The sequence below is a fragment of the Gallus gallus genome, chromosome 3 (assembly GCF_016699485.2).
Source record: "Gallus gallus isolate bGalGal1 chromosome 3, bGalGal1.mat.broiler.GRCg7b, whole genome shotgun sequence".
NCBI classification, from domain to species: domain Eukaryota; kingdom Metazoa; phylum Chordata; class Aves; order Galliformes; family Phasianidae; genus Gallus; species Gallus gallus.
The window spans coordinates 98,878,042-98,887,128 of record NC_052534.1 but is presented as its reverse complement, the minus strand read 5'-3'; positions in this window follow the sequence as shown (position 1 = coordinate 98,887,128).

Sequence of the window (9,087 nt, the reverse complement as noted above, 5' to 3'; positions counted from 1 at the left end):
AAGAAAGAGGGAATGCAATAAGAAAAAGCGTGATTACTCTCAGGGAGAAACCAGGGGAAAAAGGTGCATGCTGAGTTTAACATGGCATTTCCATCACCTTCACACATGTGGGCTGGCCTTGTGAAAATGGAAACAGCACTGCTAGGATTGGCAATGCTGGTACTTCATTAAGTACAATTAATATGTCTGAAAGGCACAGTGTTATTGTTTATTGCCTGTGTTGCACTGCCTACTGCTGAAATGAATTGCTGCTTCCTAAATTTATTCAAATATATTCAAACCACATGTAATAGAGGGGCATGGCTTACAGGCTCCTATGACAGTGATTTCCCAATGGTGACATTCATCACAATAACATAGTCGGTACTTCACAGCTGAGCCCGTTTTCACAGCCCTCCTGACCCAAGCACTCATTCATGCAGGCAGCATTGCTGAAAGGACCAAGACCTACTGTTCATGGGTGCTACAAAATAAGCTCTGCAAGCATAAAGTTCTTAGGACTGGATCAGCTGAGATGCCAGATGATCTCTAAACTCAGTGGGGTGTTTGCCATCTTTTTGGAGTTCACTCCCTATCACAGGAGCTCCTGTTCATGTCCATCTTCATGGTGAAGAAACCTGATCTTCAGCTGATGTGCGTTGCTGCAGGTGGGAAGGCTTACACAGCTTGAGCTTTGGCATTTCAACAGGCTGGATCGAGAATTCTAAGGCTGGAAAAATTGTGTTTGAAAAATAGCACAGAAACACCATTTTTTAGCAGGGACTGCGCCTGGCAGTGTGTCTGATGGATGTTCAGAAGTAGAATAAGCAGCACTCAGCCTGTCCTGTCCATCTGCCCAAGTCCTGTTTTCTTTTTCTCATTCAGTTCCATTGGAAAATATCAACAGAGAGTGTTTTTTTTTACTTTACCAAGAAAGATCCTGTGTTGGTTTGTACTGAAACTCTTGAATCCTTTATATTCCAGGGGAATACAGCTGCAACATAATGAATGGTAACCATTTGAACTCTCCAAGATAAACTGCTCCAAAACTTGATAAAGGCTCTTGAACTATGTGCACGCTATGCACAGGACTAATCACACAATTGGGTAAATCTTGTTTTCTGCTCAATTACAGAATGAAAGCAATACAGTAGTTGTATCCAGAATATAAGGCAGTGATTTGGGAGCAGATGGAAGTCTGAGCAAGTATTGAGTTATGGACATGCTTTTTTTTCTCCCTTGTGAGTTTTCTGTGATCATAGAAAGTTCTCCTAAGGAAATATCCAAGTTAAGGATCAACTGCTTCGTTAGCTGAGCAGAACACAGAGAGAAAGGATACAGGTTACTATTTACTTGTAGCTGTTTATGACAGCACCTTGAGGAACAGCTGACCATGGAGACACAACTGCACTGTTCAGTGAACAAATGTATAGACAGCTGTAAACAACTAACTCTTCAAAGAGTGAATCACATAAAATATACAAATGTTTATGTTACCCCCCCCCCCCCCCCTTTTTTTTAACAGAGAATGCTGAAGCACAGTTAAGATTCAAATCCATTTTTATTCAGTCTTTTAGATAAGTTTATCTTTCATTGCTATGGAGACAAGTCATACAGCTTTCAGCTTAAATCAAAGGAAAATATGTATGCAGGAAATCATTGTAGCCTTGATAGCATTGTGTTCCTAAATGCTCTCTTCTGTTTCAGTTATCCACTTCCTTTATGAAACTCCTTTATACTATTTCTGTTTGAAATGTATACAACGTGATAGAAATTTATTTCACTTGAAAATCTAGTTTCGTGTCTGTGACCACTGGGAATGTCTGTAGCTCCTTCCTAGAGCATTTCTACATCTCCCAAACCTTGTCTGGGAGGAATCACCCTCTGGAGGAGATTATCACCCTCTACAATTACAGTGAAAGCCTACATTAGTAGCCTGGACAGTCATGCTTCTCTTCAGAGAACACGTTTAATTTTCTGTCATGTCAACTAAAATATATATGAGTAAAAGAAACGGTACCAGGCTTATTCTCTCATAGTGAGGCCAAACTGAGTTATTCTGACTGTGTCCTTGCCTGCAGTTTCTTACCCTCTAAAGCAGAGCAGTCATGTGGAAACTTTGTGCTGGGAATGCTTCCTCACCCATACTGGCCTCTGAGCTGTGCCCAACAGTTATTTGGCAAAGCTGTATCTGGTGCAGGCCAAAGCTGTGCCAGAAACTGCTCTAGATCTAGCAGTTTTGTGTTTGAGGTGTTTGAGCACCAGTCCCTAGGACCATTTCCGGGCCATGTTTAATTTGTTAGTGTAAAGATAGCCTTAAGGTGCAATTCATCTCCTCCCAATATAGACATCAAATGTAGATGAATATTTCTCAAGCTGTGATCTGTGCACCATTTGGTGATCTGTAAGACATCACAAGGTGATTTCACAATTGTTTTGAAACAACTTCAAAAGCTTTTAAATATAAATGCACACACATATATTTCCAGGCATGCAAGAAAGAAAACAAAATGGGGAAAAATAAAAGTCACTGTAGATTTTTCTCAAGGTACCTGTATTTTATTCAGATATAAATGAAAACCATCATGGCAACACTGTACTAGATGATCCTTGGCATAATTCCAAAAAGGTTATCTGGAACTAGGGTCGGAAAGAGTTGAAAATCAGCAGGCTAGATGACCCTGTAGAGTCCAATCAGACTTATGACTCTGTTCTGATGGAAATCTGTGCAGACACATATCAGCCTGGGTGGGCGATGATGTTACAGTTCCATGAACTCCATCTATTTCTCACCTGTACTACTTACACAAAGAGTGAGGCAGAAGCAGGATGTAGATGGAAATTAATATCATTAGCAGTTGAACTGGGAATGAACAGTGCTCTGGTACCATGACCATTCTGCTATTGTGAGTATATACTGTACCACAACCGTACATGTTATTATTCACTTTTTCAGATGTGGTACCATGATGCTAGTCATGTTCCTCATTCAGTTCTGAGTTTCTCATCTACACTTCTGTACCACTCCCAGACTATGGAAGTTTTGCATCTGTGAGATCTCTGCTACCCTTTTCCACCTCCCCGTGTGGGTTCCACTGTAAAGCAAAACACTGGGATCTGACAGTGGAGATCTTCAGCCCAAAGGTAGGAGCAGGGAAGAAAAATGATTCCGGTAATGTGGGGTAATAGGTTCAGAGCAGAAAGTTCTGGAATTGCATCTGGTGAACAAAGAGATTTTGCAGGAAACGGAAATCAAAGCTGGAAACTCAAAGCCTGTTTGCACTGCAGTTTCTGTCACAAAATAAAGCCCACCATGTAAATGTCCTAGTTGCCGACAAGATCCAGCTGGCTGAGGAACTGGAATTAGTGAGGGCAAAGGGACCTCCAAGATACTACTGCTGCCTCCCCAGCTAGAGAAACATCTTGGCTCCATTTTACCTCAATGGTTTTCAAGATCAGCACTGGGAAAGTTTTAAGTGAGATCACTTCAGGTGAAATCTGGATTCAGCAAACAGCCTGAGATGTCTCTGATGCACCCATGTGCCACATTTCTCCAGCCTGCAGTGCTGTGTTCATGAGAGGTTTACTTTGACATTTTTCTGTATCTGAATTTATTCTTTTGTGGTTTGTCCCAGTGTCGTATGAAAATTTCTGTTAACTAATTTGGCCATCAACCAGTTTGTCTATGCCATATAATGGGGTTTTGTACAAAATGGATTATTATTTCTTTTTGGGTGTGTTTGGAATGTCATGTTTTAATCAATGTCTCTTTGAATGTTAAATCTAATGAAGGCTGTAAGTAAGAGACTATAAACGCACTCTTAGGGTTGCCATGGAAACCACGGTGCTGTCTCTGGGTACTCCACAGGCGCAGTGCAGCCTAGTGCAAGCAACTAGGCCTCCAAGAGCATTGCAGCACTTAGACTGGGAGTTTTTGGAGCCTTGGAGAACAGATCTGGGTGCTGGTTTAGGGGCAGCTTGTAGGATGGCTGCACTGTGTTGTGGCAGTAGGGGGGCAGCTGGTGCAGGAGGTCCCTCAGGCCCACAGGCTGCACAGTCCTGATCACAGTTGGAGGACAAGAGGATTCAGCAACAAAGGCCCTGCAGTGACCCAGACTTACATCCCATGAAATGTCAGGGGGAGAAGGGGTTAGGATGTGTGGGACAAGGAGAAGTCTCCTCATCCATAGAATCAAGGATGGTGATGAGAGGAAAGGCATTCTGGCAACTTGGAGGGTACCTCTAGCCAAGGCGGTGAGCACTGCTGAGGACCCAGAGACTCCCTCTGATCACCTTGCATTTCAGTGTATCAGTAGGCACACTGCGGTGTATTAGGTTGTCTGAAGCCTCTCTCTTCCCCATTACCAGCATCCATGGAGGGTCCACAGAGGGCTGATCCCTTGACTGGAACTGGATCAAAAACAAACACCTACAAAGAAAATGAAACTTACTTTTCTCCTTTTATTTTGAATGAGAAAATACTAGAACAGCTTTTTAGGATATTAAAATTAAAGAGGTTTTCAAAATTCCGTATATTTATTGTCTGTTCTGTTTCATTTCCTTATTACAGCTTCACATGGCTCAGAAAATAAAACTTCATTGAAAGATCTTTGAGGCAGAGATCACTATTATATTTATTTTCAGTGCTGCATGATCTCAGTTCCTGCATAAATCTTGTAGTCACTGTTGTGCTATATGTGCAGTAATAATAGCCAGAACTGTCTACTAAGTGTTGCTATTACACATGTTCATTCCCACTTTGATGTTCCTGGGCTTGCACTGAGCTCTTTTATTCAGCCTTCAGCAATACAAGGTAGTCCAATCTCAATTAAAAAAAAAAAGGAAAAAGAAGTTTCTATTGTAACCCCCACAAATAGTACACACATTACTTTCATTAAGATGTAGAGTACTTAATACATTTCAAGTTACAGGTAAATAGGCCTTCCACTCTCAAAGGTGTAAAGCAGTGGAGTGAAAGTGGGCATATTTCAAACAGACATGAATGCTCTTTCAAGCTCACTCTCTCTCCCTTGGCTCTCAGCCACAATTTTAAAGCAATTTGCCCTAATCTGCCATATGGTTTTCTTTCTTTGCATTTTATAAAACTGCAGGGCTAAGTGAATGTGCCTCTTCGACAGCACTGACACAAGCCTGATTTAATTTAGACTTATGTATTAACATACCAGCTAAATCAGTGGTGCAGCCTACGAGGGAAACCTCAGTGCTGTGCACAACAGAGCTGCAATTAGTTTCCGAGTGGCACCGGCCTACAGCCCTTGAACTCATTCTTCCTTGTTATTATTATTTCTAGAGGTCGACCCAGACGAACGTCAAGTCCACTCCAGCAGCATGTGACCCCTGCTCCCCTCCCCGAATCAAATCAGGCCTCCGCTGAGACATTCTTCAGGCCTGAAATCACTTCCAAACAGCAGACGGTCTTAGTAAATCTGATTCATCATGTGAACGATCTATATGTCTGCTGTATGAAAGGCATCTCTGACTGAGACTTCCAACAAGCTCTGGCAGTGAATCCTTTTATTCAAGGAGTCCATGCAGTACACTTTTATATCACAGATGGCTCCAGGACTCAGAGACAATTTCCTTAAATAGGCGCTTGCACAAAGCTTGTCTACACATTTTACTTAGGAATTTTTAGCCTGTAACAAGAATGTGATATGGTTCACTAAACATACGCTCTGTGGGCTTTTTGCCCCCTGAGCTGCACTGGGGCTGCTCCCATGCCTGTGTGCATTCATCTGCACCTCGCTAGCCATGGGTAGCCTTTCTCATGGACAAAACTAGCTGATGTGCTTCAGCACAGTGTAGTATAAGCTGCAACCCCAGCGAGATACATCAAATGTTGCAATCCCCCTTCTTCCACCAGTGTCTTCAGAAGATGCTGAATGGCAGCACTGCCACACAGGGTTGGGAGATGGGTAACAAAAACCCACATTCTTTCCTCTAAACCTAAAGGTTTTGAAGGTGGGTGTAATTTCCATACTTCACGGGCAAAAAACCATCTACTTTACAATCATGCAGAATTCCAGATACCTGGATAAAAAAATGCACTCTTTAGCTGACTTCAAAGTGGAAGCATCCATGCTATTGTGTTTTGTTCAACAGGCTTACAAACTGGAAGTCTTTATAAAAACCTTTCACTCAGATTTCTGCTCAGCTCTCCAAAAAGTCAGTCTTTCCCATAATGAACATCTTTGTCAGCTGTTGTATTTTTATAGAATCCAGAAATGAAATGTTTACCAGATCTCAGAACATTTGTGGCAGATTTGACTTTTTTTTTTTCATTTGCATTTTGTTTCTGTATTTACCTTTTATTGAAAGCAGACATTAATATTGTGCTTCCCAGGATTTGATCGTTTTCTTTGATGTAAAAAAAAAATGTGCAGGGAAAAATTGTTAAAATTATTTGTACACAGGACACATGTAAACCTTATCCTCTCATCTCAAAGGGTGTTCTTTCACAAATCCCTGAAGGAACTATTGGCCTCTGTGGCAGCTCGACATGCAAATGGCATAGTTAGCTCATCGCACCATTGAGACATGAGCACTATTTGGCTTCACCACTGTGGAGAATGGTTTGTTTAGACCAGCTTGGTTTGCTTCTTAAAAATCCCCATGGAAATTCTAAACACTTTTGGGAAAAAGAAAGAAAGAAAGAAAGAAAGAAAGAAAAAAGTATTTTGAAATCAGAACAATATCTCCGAATCTCTGATGAGTTACATCCCAGCATCCTGAAGAAACTGGCAGACATCGTCACCAAGCCACTCTCGATGATATTTGAAAAGTCATGTAGGTAAGATGGTGAATGGAAAAAAGGTCCCTGGGGATTGGAAAAAGGCAACATCACACCCATTTTTAAAAAGACTAGAAAAGATGACCCAGGGAGCTACTGACCTGTCAGTCTCACTTCTATGCATAGGAAGATCATGAAGCAGATCCTACTGGAAGATATGCTAAAGCAAATGAAGGAGAGGGAGGTGATATGGGACAACCAGCATGGCTTCACTAAGTGCAGGTCCTGCGTGATCAACCTTGTCACTTTTTATGATGGTGTAACTGTGTCAGCAGACAAGGGAAGAGCCACTGTTGTAACCTGTGTGGCCTTCAGAAAGGCCTTTGACACAGTCCCCCATAACATCCCTCTCTCCAAATTGAAAAGATATGGATTTGATGGGAGGACTGTTCAGTGGATGAGAAGAGGATTGAAACCAGGTCTTCACTTCTGGCAGAGTGCTCCTGGTACTCCAGCTTTGATATTAACAAGGACAGCAGTTAATGGCTGCCACAGTGAGTTAACTTTGCTCACTGTGTCTTTGCTGTAAGCATGGAGAAGAGACATCAGCATTTAGTTCCTCTGAACTAGAAAGAAACAAGGCTATGGACATGTTCCTACTCTAGGGCTTCACATTTCGTATGAGCTGAGATTCAGCAAACTGCCAACAGAGAAAAGTACACAACAGTCTTGGAAGCACCTAAACTGATGCTGACTAAGTCAGAAGGTCCATAGCTCTCAGCAGTGTGCTATGCAAACTGACCAGACTGAACTACAATCATGCAGTTCTGCAGACACAGCTACAGATCTCCTCCAAAGCCATTTCACCTATCATCCAACTCAGTGGTTGACAGCAGTGCACAGCTGCACCCAAAGTGAAGTCACACATCCCTACTCCATATGACTACACAGACAGCATGGCAGTCCAAATTATCCCAAGATAAGTAGACACAAAACCAATTAACTAGACTGTCTTAGTTTTATATGAATGTTATGAAGTTAGAGAGATAGAAAGAACTGCCTGTTTCTAAGCCAAAATGGGCTACTTTGCAGGTTTCACTTGCTTTTTGCTGGCCCAGAAATGCATCTTAAGGCTCTAGTTCAATAAGATTCATGCTCATCTTTAAATGCTCAGAAACTCCATCAGGACGAATGGGTCTATCTGTCTCCTTATTTCCAAGTGTATACTGAAACCTCTTTGAGTGAAGGCCTAAGGGAAATGAAAGAGTTAATACATCTATTTAAATGGTGACAAAGGACCGTTTTGGGTATTTCTTTATAGTGCTTAGATATTTCATTGGGAAAATAATTCTTTGACATCTCAAATTAACAATGCTCAGGAACATTTCATCTTAGAACAAAGAAACTCTCTCAGGTTGTTTCAAGTGGAAGCAGAACTAGAACCATAACCAAAGTACAACTGATTTCAATCCCCTTGATGAATACAGCAGTGGGGGAGGGACATTTGAAATCATAAAATGCATAATCTACAGTAGTATTTATTATAATGCAAGCACATAACACTAAATATCACTAAGTAAAATATGACCAAAGAGCAAGTTCCAGCACTGGAGAGGTCATCGTCCCCACTGTTTCACTGCTAGCACACCTGCTGCTATATCTGTGCCTAAAGTCCTCTTCAAGAGAGCCCTTCATGTCTTCATCATCAAGCAGTTCAGGAACCATCTTGTGTATGCTATATGCCTTCTCTTTTCACCTTTAACTGTCTTGTAGAACCACTCAGGAAGACTTTGCATCCTTAAATACTCCGCCATGCCACATCCAAAGGTGTGTAAAACAAATGCTGGTAACGTGGTGTAAAACCAGCACTGCTCCATATTATTTCAGGTACTTTAAACAGAAAAACAAGCACTCCATATGTAGGATCAGTTCTCAGGACCTATAGGGGACTCAGGGCCAATGTCGGCACATCATGAACACAGGCAGAGCATGCTGTTTCTTGAGCATTGCCTTTGACACTTTTTATCTTTTTCACCAGCAAAGTCATACTGTGACATGCCAAGGTCAGAGAAGGGCTTTGTTCAGTAAGGTGCTGTACAAAGAGAAACAAAAGATCGTTAAATGCCTGCACAGAACAACAGAAAATAGATGGATACAGTCAGAATTGATGGGCAGTGGATCTTAGTCATTTGGTATTCTGGTCCCAAGAAAACACCAGACATGAGCCAATGAAGCCCAAACAGATTGTTTGCCAGCTACGAGACAAATTATGTCACGTCAACCCACTATATGATATGAATGTCTGGTCTAATATTGTATAGATATTTTTCAAACATATGTCTTGATAGATGTGGACT